The 17351-nt window shown below is 43.4% G+C and overlaps 1 long non-coding RNA gene across 1 annotated transcript in view; it reads left to right on the forward strand.

Moving 5' to 3' along the window:
* The window catches only part of LOC136168305 (uncharacterized), a 100004-nt gene extending 83157 nt beyond the window's left edge, over window positions 1-16847 (forward strand). Inside the window, exon 5 of the long non-coding RNA XR_010663295.1 lies at window positions 15947-16847. This is a non-coding gene — a long non-coding RNA (uncharacterized lncRNA). The remainder of the gene's footprint in view (window positions 1-15946) is intronic.
* Window positions 16848-17351: the final 504 nt, after the last annotated feature.

Below are 17351 nucleotides of genomic sequence, written 5' to 3' on the forward strand. Positions count from 1 at the left end.
TTCCTCTGCCAGGAGTATTTTCCCTCCAGGTATTGATAAGCCTCACTTCCACTCTTTTATCTGGTCTTTAAGGTGACTCCACCCCATCTGAGTTTTCATTCCTTTCTCCTGGGTCATTCCTTATCCCCTTCTCCTGCCTTGTTTTCTTCCCTAGCACTTGAACTTTGCATTTAAAGTACATATTTTGTGTATTTTGTCTTTCCTGATTAAAATGTAAGCCCTTTGGGGGCAGGGTTTTTTTTTTTTTTTTAATGTTTTTCACTGCTATGTCTTTGGCATTTAGAACAGTGTCCAGTACATTTTGTTGTTCAGACACGAAGTTCTGTCTGACTCTTGGTGACCCCATGGACTGCAGCATGCCAGGTTCCTCTGTCCTCCACTATGACCTGAAGTTGGCTCAGATTCATTTGAGTCCATTGAGTCAGTGATCCTATCTAACCATCCAGTACATAGGATATGTTAAAACATATTCAAATGAATTAATTCATACTGATAAAGTATTTATAGATTCAGCTTAAAAATAGTGAATCTTCAAATCTATGCACAAGATAGACCTTTCTGTTTGGTTTGGTCTATTTTCCTCCTGGCAGTGGTTTGTAGTTTTCAGTGTATAGGCCATGCATGTCTGTTGTTAAATTTATCTGTACATATTTTAAGTTTTTAAAGTGCTGTTGTAAATGGCACTATTTTAAAATTAATATTCCAGTGCTTATTCCTGGTATATAGAAATACAGTTGATTATTATATATTAACTTTTGATTTTCTGTCCTGCAACTTTGCTATATTTGCTTATTAGTATAAGTAATTCTTCTGTAGGTTCCTTAGGATTTTCTACATATACAATCAGGTTGCTTACAAATTACAGTTTACTTGTTCTTTTCCAATTTAATGCTTTTTATTTATTTTTCTGGCTTTGTGCCCCTGGCTAGGATTCTAGTCCAGTGTTGTAGTGCTGAGTGGACACTTTCACTTTATCCTATACTTGGGCAAGTTTCTTTTCTTTCTACCTCTCTCCTGGCCCATATCTGTATCTCTGTAGCAATTTTACAGTCCTCTATACATTGCGTCTGAGGACCTTCACTCCAGAATCAGGGCCCATGTTAGTGGTTTGGGACCCTGCCCTTTGTGGTGATGCTGGAAATGTGGCAGGAGCAATACCCAGCTCTCCTCTGCCAACTATCAGACCATCTGCATCTTTCATCTTCTTAGGTGTGTAACTATAAAGGAGTCTTAGGATAGGCAGGCGGAGAAGGCAATGGCACCCCTCTCCAGTACTCTTGCCTGGAAAATCTCATGGACGGAGGAGGCTGGTAGGCTGCAGTCCATGGGGTTGCTAAGAGTCGGACACGACTGAGTGACTTCACTTTCACTTTTCACTTGCATGCATTGGAGAAGGAAATGGCAGCCCACTCCAGTGTTCTTGCCTGGAGGATCCCAGGGGAGGGGGAGCCTGGTGGGCTGCCATCTTTGGGGTCAGACAGAGTCGCACACGACTAAAGCACCTTAGCAGCAGCAGGATAGGCAGGGTTCCCCGGGCAAATTAATTTTTTAAGATGTTATTTTGTTTTTTGGCTGGTCCTCAAGGGTAGGACACTGAATGAAGTGTGTGCCTCTGTGTGCAGCACAGTCTTGTCATTGTCTGTGCAAGGCTCCTCCTGCCTCTCCTGTGATGCTGATGGTTCCCATTCCTCCTCCTCCCCTGCTTCCATTTCCTCCTTTCCTTAGGCTTTATGTGTAGAAGAGGTAACCTTTTTTTAATGCATTTTTAGAAAGTTTGTATAGTTAATTATGTTGAAGTTTCTAAAACCTTTAATTATATAATTGTGGTATTTTAATATCTAAGTGGTGTTGTTACAGAAGTCATTTTGATTCTTAGTTCAGTGTCTTTAATATCTTTGTGTTGCTAATGTATGATAACATAACCAGCTGCACACACAAAAGATTAATGCTATAATTGAATTTAAAAGGAAAGATGAAAGGAAGTTAGTTTATAATAAAATATATAATTTGATATATAAATGCACAGGCACTAATGTACTAGAAGACTTGAAATTGCTGCTTTTAAGGAAAAACTTTAGATTTAAGAGAAGTTAAGGAAAGATTCAACTACAATTTTTGAAACTTAAAGTTTTTGGTATTTTGAAGCAAGAACTAAATAGAATATCCATGTGACTATAAGCAGTTTACCCACATGAATATTTGGCAGGACATTTGAGAGTCCTGTGGTGCATGGGGTGTTCCCTGTGCATTATAAGTCCTTGAGCATCCCTGCCCACCAGTTGCTGGTTGAGCACCTTTCCTCAGTCACTGTGGCAAAAATGCCCCCAGAAGTGTCCAAAATGCCCTCTGGAGATGGATCACAAGCCTAAATCTAAAGCCTAAACTATAATACTTGTAGAAGAAAACATAGGAGAAAAATCTTTGTGATCTTTGCTTAGGCAAAAATTTCTTAGATACGACACTAAAAGCCTGATGCATCAAACAAAAAATCGATAAATTGGACTATATCAAAGCTGAAAACTTTTACTCTTCAAAAGATACTGTTAAGAAAATGAAAAGACAAGAATTAAAAGCCACAGACAGAAAATATTTGCATAGCGTAATTCTGATAAGGAGTTTGTTTAGTAATTTATAAAGATCTCTTAAAATTGAATAATAAAACCACCCAATTAAAGAAAAATGAGGAAATAATATGAAAAGACACTCCATCAAAAAAGGAATATGGATAACAAACAGATGGAAAGATGTTCAGCATCATTAGTCATTCAGTTCAGTTCAGTTCAGTCGCTCAGTCGTGTCCAACTCTTTGCGATCGCATGAATTGCAGCACGCCAGGCATTAGGGAAATACAAATTAAAACAATTTATATGTTGAATGATGCACACTATGAGAGAACACTAGTACCTGTTAGAATTGCTGGAAATTGAAAGACTGACCATACTAAGAGTTGGCAAGGATGTGGATACTTGACTCTGCTACACTCCTGGTGGGAAAGTTAAATAGTATGGCCACTTTGGAAAATAGTTTGGCAAGTTTCTTAAAAAGTTAAGCACACACACACACACAAAAGTTAAACGCATACCTCCTTTGTTACCTAGCTATTCCACTCCTAGTTATTTACCCAAGAGAAAAGAAAGAATGCAAGCTGACTCACATATGAATATTCATAGCAGCTTTATTTGTAGTAGTCAAAACCCAGAAACAACACAGAAGTCCATTTACAGATGAATGGATAAAGAAATTGTGGTATATCCAAAATGCCCCTAGAGAGGTGTTTCCCCTCTGACAACCTCCAATCCAAATTTCTTAACTTTATACAAGGTCCTTCAGCCTCAATTTCAATTTCTCTTTCCATCCGTTCTTTCCTGGCATTTCCTTTCTAGAAGCTGTCTGTATTGAATGATCGAAGTTCTCTGAACACCCTGAGTGCTTTTATAAGATCTTATAAAATCAGATTGCCCTGTCTCTTATTGTGGCTTTCTTATTGCAGCAAACTCCTACTGCAGGCACTTCTTAGCTGTTTGTTCTCAGGCACCTGCATCTCCTCCAGACTGACATGCTCCTTCACTTTGATCTAGAATAGCTCTTAAACATGATACAGAACGCACTGATGACTGTGTCTGCTGCCTGAATCCTCAGTTCCTCAAGTGTAGGAAGTGAGGCTTGGTCTTTTGTTTAATTTAACCTTTTGGGGTTAGGATAGAGTTTGGTAGACCAGAAGTACTTATAAATGAGTGAACAAATGAATGATTTGGTGTTCAGTTGTATGTTTGTTGAAAAACTAGTGATCTCGGCAGCTGGGATGGTTTTATATATATGTTAGATCTTTTATTAAACTGAAGATATGCTCTCTTTCATCACTGATACCAGACGTCATAACCCTAACCAGTTGATGGGTCACTGGGACCTGTCAACTAAAGGTTCTTATGATGTATATGACTGAAATACCAATAATCCAAGTGTTTTTCAAGTAACTGATTAAATTGTAGTTGATGCATATAATGCTGTTGTGTTGATTAAAAAGACTGAGGTAGTTCTGTACAAATATTTCTAATGTGGAGATATGTAAAAAATACAGTATTGAGTAAGAAGAAGTTTCAAAAGTATAGAATATGATCCTGATTTTTGAGAAACAAAATGGTATATGCATATAAATCTGTATGTATACTATATTAGTATGTTCTTGGAATAGTCTTGAAAAATACTTAGGTTGAACCCAATGGGGAAAACTTCTTTTCTTTCTCATTTTCTCCCTTAAAAAAAATCACTTTATATGCTTCAGCATAATTTGATCTTGTTATGAGCATGTTTTGCTTTACTAATTAAAAAACCCACAGGGCTTTCCTGGTGGCTCAGTGGTAAAGAATCCGCCTGCCAATGCAGGAGACATGGGTTCCATTCCTGATCCACGAAGATCCCATATAATGTTGAGCACCTATGCCCATGTGGCATAACTATTGTGCCTGTGCTCTAGAGATTGGGAGCTGCAACTACGGAGCTAATGGGCCACAATGACTGAAGCCCTAGAGCCTCTGCTCCCCAACAAGAGAGGTCATTGCAATGAGAAACCTGCACCACAGCTAGAGAGTAGCCCCTGCTCACAGCAACTAGAGATAAGTCCACACAGCAACAAAGACCCAGCACAGCCAAAAATAAATGAATAAATAAAAATTTTAAAAAACCCTACAGAGATTTAAAATATATGTCTGACCAGTAAGACTTACTATTGTAAACTTATTTCAGATACTTCCAAAAATTAATTCTTAGGTTAATTTTAACATTTTAGATTTATGTCACATGTTCCTAAAATGCAAGCCGCTTTTACCTTATGATCTGATTTTCACCTTCAGTTAACTTTTTGGGGCGGTGAAGGGGGAGGTGAAGTCCAGGAGGGGTGGATGCTGTGTCTAAGTTAGTGTCTGAGTGTGGACTGCAGCCTTGTTCTCCTGCTCCTAGGAAAGCTATACCACCAGTTGACAGAAACAGGATGTTCTCATTTCTTCAGGTGGGTAAGCACATGGGCTTTGCAGTCACACACCTGTTTTTGACCTCTGGCTTTACCACCTACTAGCTGTGTGACCTTGACCAAGATTCTTAAAGGCTATGAGCTGAACATTAGGATCCTTGTAGTATATATGTCCTGGGGTGGTTGTGAGACTTAGATGTAAGGATCTGAAATCAGTGAGGTGCTTAATAAATGTTAGCTTTTGTTGTTACTTTTATGAAGGAAAACATAGCAGTAGAAAGAAATGAGACCAGATTAAAGGAAATCAAAGGAAGAAAAGGACAATTTTTTATAAGGGCTGGAGATATGATTTCTAGTTACTATCTCCCCTCAAACCCTTCTCTTTTTTTTTAAACTGTCGTGGGAGTGTGTAATTTCCTCGGTTCTGTCTCGTCACAATGAAAATTTGAAGCGACGGAAGTTCAACAGAAGTTAAAGCCCTTGGACAGACCGTGTCTCAGCTCTCGGACAGATCAGTGTTACAGCTCTGTGTTACAGCTCAGTTTTACTTAGAAAATAAAAGGAAAATACATCCTCGAAGCGTGAGGCATGTTGACCCAAAAAACGCGAAGAGAAGAGAGAGAGCGAGCGCGAGTGTGTAAGAGAGAGGGATGGAGGGAAGGAGGCCCCTAGCCTTTTGGCTCCTCTTTTTATGTTTTTTTTTTTTTTCCTCCCCCTGGGCCTGCCGTAAGTAAATTGGGCTAGCCAGGAGTGCTGTCTGTTCTACCTGAGATCCTCACTCTGGTCCTGGGACCTTCCTTTATCCCTATTTTCACGGGCTTTTCCCTTGTCTTTTAGCCGCCACCATCCTGGACTCCTTTTTCCTATTCTAACCACCTAACAAAACTAAGCCTTCTGTTGTTAAGTGCTAGCAGATAGCATCACTGTTAGCTTAGTAGGAATTGTAGGAAGAACTGGAGAAAACACTTTGCAGTGTGAGGAGAGTTGAGAGAATTGCGTGGACTGGTGAAAAACATAGGCAAAGGACGGAAAGCCTCTTTGCAGTTCTGTAGTGATCCAGGGAGCCAGGCCTGCCAGGCTTCATAGCCCCCAGGGTGATGGCTGGTCCTGAAAATGCTGTGGAAGGAACAATGCAGTAGCCCTGGGCTAAAAGCTCCATGAATCCCTGAGCAGGACCACGCTTTCCAGTGGGCTCTTTGTGCCCAGAACATCTCTGTGACTAACGGTGCTCCCTGAGGAGGCATCCTTAGCTGCCTGGCAGAGGTCCTGAGTTCACTCTCACCCCTGGGGAGTGAGGGGACTAGTAAGGAGAGATGACTGATATGCATTAACATGCAGTGTCTGGAATCCTCCGTGGTCTAGGTACATGGAGTCCCTGAGCCTTGGGATGCTGGCAGTAGAAGCAGAGTGTCTTCTCACCCAGCCTTTGCAACTGTGCGAGGCTGAGGTGTGTGCCCCATGAATGTATCAGAACTAATGTCTCAAAGTGTTGGCTTCTATGGGAACTTCTTGAGAGAAGTTTCTCATTTGTTCACATAAATTATAAATTTAAAAAATATTTGTGGATATGAATGAATGTTTATAAAAGTGTCAGGCACTCCAAGATGAGGAGTGTTTTTCAGCCCTATTTTCCCTGTGAGGTCATCATGTAGAGTAACGCAGACTTGAACTTTTTTCCAGGTCTGTGCTTTGGTTACTGTATTATTCTGCCTTGCCTTGGGGCCTGGGGGTTCCTCTGACCCTGTTGGAGATTCTATGGTAAAGGCTGATAATTAGAGCAGAAGAAATTGCAATACTGAAGGAACCGAGTGTAAAATAGCCAACAGCCCACGTCTGTTTTTGTCTGCATAGAGTAGACCGCTACAGGGCATAGTGGGCTCTCTAGAACTATTCATTGAGTGAAAAATAGACCATAAAGAGTTATTCTTGAAGAGAAGAGAGAAACCTGACAGTATTTCAGAACGTGAATCAGCACTTCGTATATAAGTTTTAAAATACTTAACTCCTCTCCGCCCCTTACTGCTAGAGGAAATACCCTGCTTTTTCTAGCAGGATTTTTGTTTGTTATTAGAAATAAAAAAAAAATACTATGTGGCCCATTTCTCAGGCTACTTTTTATTTTAAAATTCCCAGAATTCTCTTGAAGCAGTTTGAAAATTAGAGTATGTGCTAACAAGAGCAGCTGAGGAAGAAGGTTTTGGCTTGGGTATTGTCTAACCAGGTGGGTTGGGATCCTTGAACTTCAAGAAACTTTTGTGTTTCCAGCTGTACCAGGGGGATTAGTAGCTTAGTCTTACCTCATGGGAGCAACTTTTATTGTTACCTCTTTTAGGACTGAAACTGTAATGTTAGGGTTTTTTACATAGCACCATCTGCTTCAGGTGCTCAATATGTTTAGTTTTCTCCCCGTTGTGACCCCCCTTTTCCAAATAAGTTCTCTATCTGGCAGAGTGAATTCACTTTGAACATAGCTACAGATGCGCTTAGTAATATGTAAAATTCAGTCAGTTTGTTTTCAGTCAATTCTGCTGTCACTGACTGTCTAACACAGGCAAGGTGGCGTGCCAGACTGTGTGATGGGAACAGAGTTAACCAAAAGGTGGTCCCTGCCTTAAGGGACCCAGTTGGGGCATATAAGGCAAAAGCATGCAAGAGTATAGTTGCTATAGGAAATTAAAAAATTTAATAAGAAGCAAAAGGGAGAATATGCAGCCCATGATGAATTTCCAAATGAAGGCCACAGATGTTAAGAACTAGAGGAAGTCCGAGTTCTCTTTGATAAGGTTCCTCCTTGAGACGCAGCAGAGTCCAGAGTGAATGTTCACAGTGCAATGAGAAGGGACACTTTGAAGGGGAACAAAGCTGCTTGTGTGGGAGCCAGGGGGAATGCTGGCCTCCTCAGCGTGGTCCGGAAATTCATTCTGTAACAAAGAACTGTAATTCCAAGTCAATGACACCTTCTAAATCCTCTCAGACTATGCCCAAAATTACAGAGGAGAAACGGCGAGTCAATTCTGTTCAGCCAGAACTGGATAGCTGTGTACTTTGCTCAAATGCCTGGGATCTAATGGCGATGGGACAGCAGCCAGAAGATAAAGCAAGTCAATACAGGATTGGGAGGACTCTGATGCTGGAGCAGATAATGAGGAAGGGGCCAGGATTTGAAAGCATGACCTCTAAGTCTTCCTGTGTAATGAACAGAATATAATGGAGGGCTGAGATCTGAGACCCAGGTGCACCTGTGTTTGGAGCTGCCCAGCCAGTGGCCTGTCTGCATCCCTGGAGAACTTGGGTGAGCTTTATGGGAACCTGACAGCCTCAGACTATCTTTACTGCTTGTTGAAGAGAACAGAAGACCAGAGGTTTTCTCTAAAGGCGATAAGTGTGTGACTTCGTGGCTAAGAACTTGAATATTGGCATCAAGACCTGTCTCCCCCTCTTACTGGCTGTGTGTGGCTGAGCAAGTCACTTACCCTTTCTGAGCTTCAGATTCATCATCTGTAAAATGAAAGGAAAAAATGATAATCATTACCTTGTAACTATGAAGACTAAGTAAGATAAGGGATTAAAAAACCTGTATAGGTGTTATGGCCCGTATGAGAACATGATAAATCCTACCTTTATTTTTAGTAAAGGAGTTGATCTTGAAATGCCTGTTATAAATTACTTTTTCATTCTTTAGGTTCTGGACCTGGATTAGAGGCAAAGTGGATATTATTCCATTCTTCCCCTTAGTTTTCCATTTGTAGCTTTTGAGATGACAAAGAAATAATTCAAGCAGTGGATTGAGGATGGTGGATTGAGGACAGGAAAGAGATTTAGAGAAGGGTTCCTGCTTCATAGCCTCAAAACCCAAACTTACTTAAAGTTAAAAGGAAGATCTCTGGAGGCATCGACTGCTGAGAGACTGCAGTATTGTTATTTCTCTCCTCATAGAGAATCCGAGATACCTTAGAGCAGTGCTTCTTAAACTGCGTACAAGTCACCTGAGATTCTGCATTTCTAACAAGCTCCCAGGTGACACTCCTGGTCCTCAAACCACCTTTAAAGTAGCAAAGACCTGAAAGGCCTTGGCTCACTGAGTCCAGGATGATTGAACCTCTTTATTACCTCCCTGAAAATGCTCTTCCAGTTTTGCTTGCATATCTCCAGTGAAGATAAGCTCCCCCCACTTGCCAGACAGCCCTTCCTGTTTCCAGATGGCAGGACATGATAGAAGTCTGTGTCTTTTTTTTTTTTTTTTCTTTTTTAAAGAAAGCTTAATTTTTCTAAGCAGTGATTCTCAACTTAGACTGTGTGTTTGCATGCTTGTGTGTTTTTGTTTTTTATTGAAATATAGTTGATTTACAATGTAGTGTTAGTTTCTGGTATATAGCAAAGTGATTCAGTTATACATACTTATGCCTTTTCATATTCTTTTCCATTCTGGTTTATTCAGTTCAGTTCAGTCACTCAGTCGTGTCCGACTCTTTGTGACCCCATGAATCACAGCACGCCAGGCCTCCCTGTTCGTCACCAACTCCCGGAGTTTACGCAAACTCATGTCCATCGAGTTGGTGATGCCATCCAGCCATCTCATCTTCTGTCATCCCCTTCTTCTCCTGCCCCCAATCCCTCCCAGCATCAGGGTCTTTTCCAATGAGTCAACTCTTCACATGAGGTGGCCAAAGTACTGGAATTTCAGCTTCAGCATCAGTCCTTCCGATGAACACCCAGGATTGATCTCCTTTAGGATGGACTGGTTGGATCTCCTTATTGTTTATTAGAGGATAATTGCTTTACAATTTGTGTTGGTTTCTGCCATATATCAACATGAATCATATGACTACTAAACACGTGAAAAGATGCTCACCATCGCTCATTATTAGAGAAATGCACGATATTTTTGTTTTTTAAGGAACCTCCATACTGTTTTCTATAGTGGCTGTGCCAGTTTACATTCCCACTAACAGTGTAGGAGGAAGAATGTGTATCTTTTACTGAGCTGATGCTTGCCTCCTTATAATAGCATCCATTGGGGCTTCACAGGTGGCACTAGGGGTAAAGAACCTGTCTGCCAATGCAGGAGATGTTAGAGATGTGGGTTTGATCCCAGAATCGGGACAATCCCCTGGAGGAGAGCATGGCAACCCACTCCAGTATTCTTACCTGGAAAATTACATGGACAGAGGAGCCTGGAGGGCTCCAGTTCATGGGTTGCAAAGAGTTCCCCATGACTGAAGTGACTTTGCATGCACACGTGCTCCTGTCTCATTATTGTGGCAGGAGTGAGTGTGGGGACATCACACAGGTAATGCCTAATCCTGGTGAGGATTTAGCTTGGTTTTGGTCTTCTATAGAGGAAGTCCATGGATGGGCTTCTATGGAAGTTAGGGGTGGGGAGGCAGCAATCCCTTGAAATATTTACAAAGTTTTGTTAGCATGTACATTTTCCTGGAGAGAATTTCCATAGCTTTCAGTAGTTTTTCAAGTGTGTCTATTCCCTCTAGAAGATTAAGGAGCATTGGCTTCCTACTTCATGGAATGCTGTGTCCCTCACACATCTTCTGTTTGGAAGGCTAGACCCAAATCTCTGTATCTCTTGTCTGTGTGTCTCTCTTTTTAAAATGTTTTTTCTGTAATTCTTTGTGTAACATGGTTTGAGGCACCCAATTCATCCTGCCAAATTTTCCTAGTTTGCCTGTGTCCCTCTGAGGTTGCCCCCCGCCCCAGTATCATGCACAAGCTAAGCTCCAGGAGTCATCTGACCAGCCAGAAGGCTAAGACATATCCCCTTGATTTGACCTGAGTCTTATTTCATTTCTTCTTTAAAGTATGTCTCCTTTGGAAACCTCAGTGTACTTGACAGTGCAGTCTATTTGGAGTGTTTATGTTGCAGATTTTAAAAAAGAAAATTCATTATTTAGAGTTTGTTGATAAATGTAACAGAGGTGGGCTGGGGGTTGGCCCTGCTTTCAGGTGAGGTTTGATCTAGCAGTTCAGACACATTCACCAAGGTCCCAGCTTCTTGTTTTCCCTCTGCATTGTCAAAACAGTTCCCAGTCATTTACACATGTACTGCATTGAGCCCCATTTTCCACCATCCTGAATGCTTTGTGTTGTTTTTGGACCACATATGCCAGACCAGATATTTATTGCTTTGACATGTCTTGTTAGCCCATAACCCAGATGATACCATCTCTCCTATAAGCCTCCCTGTTCAGCTTAGGGTTATCTTCAGACCTGATCGGCATGCCAACAGATTAATGATGTTGAACCAGATAGGTTCAAGAACAGAGCCACAGTTTGCTTCCTGGACACACCTGCCGACTGGTGTCATGTACCCTTTGGACTTGAGTGAACAATTCTCAGAGTGTATTCTGAAGGATCCTAGACTGCAGGATGATTCTCAAAAATGGAACCCTATCATCAAATACATGGGGATCGGGCTGCAGACCATGACCCATTCTTGAAGACTCATGATGCTTATGAGTACATTAAAAAAAATCTAATAAAAGGAATTGTTAAACATAGTTTTCTAGATATTTTTGACCATAAGTTCTCCTCCCCTGCCCTGCTAATAATTATACACCTAATAAAGATCTGTAAACAGATATTCTAGAGAGCACAGTCTGAGGGAGAAAGGGCTCATGTAGATGTTCAACCAGTTATCAATTGTTTAATTGTCTTATCATCTGGCCCACGTTCTTCTGTTTTTACCCACAAGGGTAAGATGAGAGATAATGTAAAATGCCTTGCTGAAAACCAGTTTATCTTGCCAGTCTTTCACCCATTCAGAAAGGAAATTATTTAAAACCTGGGGCTGCTCTCATCCTCAGTCTGCCCAGTGAAGCTTGAGTGCCCAATAGATGGGTGTTTTCTCAGGTGTTAAGGGCAGAAGGCAGACATATGAGGAGACTCTTAGGGAAACCCAGAACCAGGGCGTGCTTGTCATCATTTGCAATAGTAATCGTCAAGGAAATATTATAGTAATGATAACTCAGTTACTGAATGTTTACTTTATGCCAGACACATCACTCAAGGCTTCATATGTAGTATCTCCAGGAACTGTAGGAGTTGAGCAATATGGTGCTCCTTATTTTATGAATGGGGAACTGGAAGCATCAAGAGCTTGGAAAAGTTACTCACGGGGACACAGCTAATGAGAAAAGGAGCCAGGTGTCAGACCCAAGTTTGACTAACCCTAAAGCCCATATGTGCATCAGTTCACTGTTTTTCTTTTTTCTTCTTATAATCGCCTAGTCATTAGGCATCTATTAGATGTTGACTTTGGATATGGCTCGTTTTTTGGTGAAACTGAGGACACCAATAGAACAGCAGTCCTTGCCTTAAGATACTGACACTTCCTCTGGGGGAACTTTTGTTGTTGAGTGAAGACAGCGCTTATTAGCAAGCAGAAAGAAGGGAATGTATGAAACACGAAAGCCAAGTACCACACAAGTGGCATCTCTACAGTTTGCTTTCAGAGACCGCCTTGCCTGCGCATGTCTCCCTCCCGTTCTTCTGCTCTAGCTCTCTCACAAATTCCCTCCTTGGTCTCTGTCTCTCCCTCATCCCCTTGGCCTCTGCGTGTCCCCAGGGAAACCTCTGTCAGTGATGGACAGCTGACACCCACAGCACTTGGAGGTGACCTAGTTTGAGTGAAATGCTGGCTTTTCAGTTACATCTTCAATAGGCTGAACTGGCAGCTTGTCAGTGGGCTTATGTCACCTCATGACTGTGTCAGTTCCCTTCTTGCCTGGCTTCCTGTTAGTAAGTATCCTCAGGATGCTTTTGGAAGCCAGAAGGTGTAAGAGGCCTGGTAAGGGAGCCAGAAAGAAAGGGAGAGAAAAGCAGAGAAGACCTGCCCTTTCCTGGAAAAAAAAAAATTTGTACACTAGGGGGAAAAAAAATCTCATTAGAATGGAGGGAGGGAAACTTTCTGAAGGTGTCTCCCTGCAGAACAATTCTGCTTTAAGAAGGACATTAAAATCTTTTTTTTTTTTTTTTTACCGACTCTGACCTCCTTTATCCCCCACCTGCCCTCCCTTCCTGTTTGGCACTTTTAAAATGGTATTACTTCTCTTCCACAATGGTGACCTGCTGGGAGTAATAGCAGAGACATTTCCTCTCCTGTGGTTCCAGTTGTCTTTTTAATAATGATCTGCTCCTCACCCCCTACCCCTCTGCTGCCTTTCATAAACATATTCCCAGGGGCATGGGTGGAAAAGCTTCAGAGGTGTGCTTTTGTGACCCAAAGCCTAGCTGTGTTTGAGGCTTGATTTCCCCCCACCTCTGGGGCTGCAGCAGCCTGAACCGCAGCCTTAAGTTTGGATGGTACAGACTTGGAGGTTTGGCTCTTATGTTTGAGGGTAATAGTAATTGTGCGAGCTCATTCCCAGGAAGGTTCCTCTAGGGATTCGAGGTGCTTCTAGCTCAGTGAAGTTGGGGTAAATTTCAAAGAGCATTGGGGGTGCTTGTCTGCCCAGTCTTGCCTGAAGCACGTCATCCTGGGCAGTTCCATCGTCCTTTCCAAGGACTGCCTTTTTAGAGGGCAAAGTTCATGTTCACAGGAATCAGAACAGATGAGCCAGTTGGAGTTTTCTGTAGGTCACTTTCTCCAGAACCGTGGGCTCATAGTCTTGAAGTCTTGTCTTAATTTTTTCCACCAAAATACCGTTACTCTTAGTGAAGGCTTATCTCCCAGAGTTGAAAGCCTAAGGTGGCAGTACCTCCTCTCCTGGATCTCTTCCTTCCTTTCATTAATGAGTTCACTCAGTTCACCGAGTTGTTTGTACATCTAGTAAACGTTTGACTGCTTCACTGCTGGCTGCCAGGTGAACAAAACAGAAAGGTTCCTGTCCTCATGAGCTTTATGGGGCAGTGAGGAAAACAGTGTCCAACTGTAGAAGGCGACCATGTGGCCGCCCACCGGGAGCCCTGCTGTGGAGAGGATGACCGTGGTGCTGGGATGGAGAAGCAGAGGAGACCTGGGCAGGGTCGTCAGGCGGGGTTCATCCGAGATGGTGAAACCTGAGCCAGGGGACCAGCTGGCTGGAGACCTGGCAAGGTCTGTGGAACAATCCCAGCAGAGGGTCACTATGTGTGAAAGTTCCTTGTTGGAAATGAACTTGGCACCTACCAGAAACTGAGAAGAAGCCAAAGTGGAGAGGGGGAGGTGGAGAAGAGCTTGGAGGGGTGGGTGAGCAAGGCCTGGGTGTTGAAGTTCTATATGTTATCTTAAAAACAAAAAAACCCAGAACTCATGAGATATGCAACTCATTCCATGACATTGCTTTCTGTTTCTGTAAAGTGATTTGAAGAAAGGCCGTGTAGTGTAGTGGTTAGCAGTGGACTTGAGATATATGCCCATGTCTGAACCCCACTGCTGCTGCTTGGTGTCTTTATAACCTCAGGCAGCTCATTTAACCTTTCTGGGCCTTAGTTTCTACATCATAAAATGGGGGCAACTCATAGTACCCACTTTGTGGGACCAATTTGAAGATTAAACGAACTGACATATGTACCTGAGACATAGAAAGTACTCCATATATGTTGTTGTTTAGTTGCTAAGTCATGCCCGACTCTTTTGTGACCCCATGGACTGTAGCCCACCAGGCTCCTCTGTCCATGGGATTCTTCAGGCAAGAACACTGGAGTGCGTTGCCATGCCCTCCTCCAGGGTATCTTCCCAACCCAGGGATTGAACACACATCTGTGTTGGCAGGTGAATTCTTTACCACTGAGCCATCAGGGAAGCCTGTTTTAAAAAAGCTGAAGAGTATTAGATTGACTGTCCAGGAGGGTGTCCCTTCTTGTCCTGTGGCTTTGTGTAGTCCTTGGCATAAGGACGTACCCTCAGATGTACACATCCAGTTTTGAGATGGACAGTCCCAAGGCAGGCTGGGCTGATATGGTGTCCTTGGCCTGAGGCAACTTCAGGGTAGTGCCTTTTCTCTCCTTAGGCGGTGCTTGGATGTCTCCCTGTTGCTCTGAGCATCCAGGTCCCAGGTCTTCCAGGGCAGTGTGGGCTCCATCAACCTGGAGCCTTTTGTTTCTTTTCTTTTTTTTTTTTTTTTTTGAGCCTTTTGTTTCTTGCCTTCCTCAGATGGAGGGGTCTCTTGGCTGAAGCGCTCATTGCGATTCTTTTTGGGGATTGGAGGTTCACTTCAGCTCGGCAAACATTTTTTTGTCATTGGAAGTGTTAAGCAGAGGTGCTAGGTGCTGGGGAATGCTGGGGATCCAGCCCACTCCCTACCTGGAGGAAGGTAATACCTAGTTGGGGAGTCGGGCTCATGGACCTGTAATTCCAGTTTAAACTAATTAAATGGGAGCCTGTGGGACCAGAGGAAGGGTCTTTGGCTCCAGCTGTGGCTTTCCAGAGCACATCCTAGAGGAAGTGCCCAGTGAGTCATCAGGAGTGATAAGAGTTAGGCAGAGATGAGATGGGAAAGGCCTTCCGGGAGGCAGAAAGAGATAGCAAAATCCCGGGGTGGGGGGGAGTGGGGGGGGGGAGGGGAAGCTGCAAACATTTTGATAAGATGAAGGAGGAAAGGACAGCATGGAGGCTAAAGCTGCAGAACAAAATGAAGCTTGTGTGCTTTCCTAGGGACTGTGGGATGGAGCCCGCAGGCCATGGGGCCCTGGAGGATCCCAGGAAGGGGCTTCTGTGCTCCGAGCATTATAGTCAGACCTTTCTGATGGCAGAGTGGAGGGTAGATGTGGGGAGGGGAGGGGCATCAGCGTGCATAGCCAGGAAGACTGCGGGAGCCAGTGGCTCTAGTCCAGTTGAGAGGTAATGAGGACAAAGTTAGGCCTCTGGTCGCTGGTGTGTGGGGGGTGAACTAGACGGAAGTCAGGAGATACGGGAAGGCTTTGGTGGAGAAAGGCTCCGTGGGGGACAGATCCCACAGAAGGTGGCTTTCAAGGATGTTGGGACATAGGACAAAGATCCTGTTCATGGACGCGGGCACTGATTCTGCTTCCTGCTTTCCCCCCCAGGGTGATGATGTCTCCTGAATGCCGAGTTTGTTCAAGGACCAGAAGATCCCCATGTGGGCAAACACTTCCCTAAACAGAAACACAAAGAGTTTTGAGTTCAATTCTCAGTTGGTGATGTGTGTGTATAAAATAGAAAAGACAGTAATGTACAAAGGTTCAGTCTTCTCAACCCTCGTAGGACCCTTAGGTGAAGAGTGTAATCATGTCAGGTGTTAGGCTTGTGAAAATCCTGGGCCTAGGAGTGGCAAGGAGGGATAAGGAATGAGAAAACGTATGCAGCATCTATGCCTCCTTTGTGTACCCACGTGGCCCCAGCAAGTTTTACAACCGTGACTGACTGAATACATGATGAATTTGTAGCAGGTATCTGTGTGCTGTCTCTCCTAATTGAGTCTGTAACCCCCAACAAGCCTGATCTTTCATACTCTCCCAATTTCTGCAGGTCATCTGTTCAAGGGAGCGGTTTTCCTGAATCCTGTCACAGTTTTGTAGTACTCTGTGCAGTGTGTATCATTTACAACATGCTGGGTTATCTGATTATTGTCTTCATTTCTGTTCACAGTCTCATGAGGAAGGTGTTGGCCACCATTCATGGCAACTGGAACTGTGTTTCCAAGAGGTTAAATAATGCACCCAGATGGGGAGGGAGGTGTGAATCAAACCTGCATTATTGGACTGTTTTTTCCACCATGTTGAGTTGCAGTTACTGAAATGGACACCAGTAGCGTACAGTTTCTGTTTGGAGTCTTCCTGGGAAGGGATGAACAAGTGAAAAACAGCCCCGTAGTTAAATCCACAGAGCTTCCAAAACTTCTATCCTGCATATCTGCCCCTCCTGCCACCCGTGAAGGCCATTCTGCTTGTCCCACCCTGGCAAGACTTTAAAGCTGATCCCTCAGCTGAAATGACCAGATGGAGTGAGCAGTGTGTTATTATTATTTAATAAAGCATGTGTTGTTCCCTATTTGGCACTGCGGCCAAGTCACTGTTCTAGCAGGTGGTGGGTAACTGGACCCAAGCCCCCTGATTCTGGCTCGGGAACTCCCTGGTCCAGCCTTTGATAACAGAACAAGAGGAGAAAACAGTGACACAGGACACTTCCTGTCCCAAAGGGGATGTGATACAGGACACCTGAAACAACAGGCAGAAGAAAAGCTTCTCTAGAGCTGCTTGAGGAGAGCCAGCCCCAGCCTGCCCTCCGCAGGTCATCTAAGATTGGTGAGGCGGGGGCTTGGGCCAGCCCACTCAGTGGAGTACCGCATGTGCTCTGTGGGCTAGGCACAGGTTTAATCACGGACATCTCAGCTTCTGCCCTCGTGAGGGGTGCGATTCTATGATGGGGAGCAGCAAGCAACCAGGCAATAAAAATTAGTATGATGAGATTTAATTTTTTATTCAGAAAGGA

This window comes from Muntiacus reevesi, chromosome 1 (assembly GCF_963930625.1).
Source record: "Muntiacus reevesi chromosome 1, mMunRee1.1, whole genome shotgun sequence".
In the NCBI taxonomy this organism is placed as follows: Eukaryota; Metazoa; Chordata; class Mammalia; order Artiodactyla; family Cervidae; genus Muntiacus; species Muntiacus reevesi.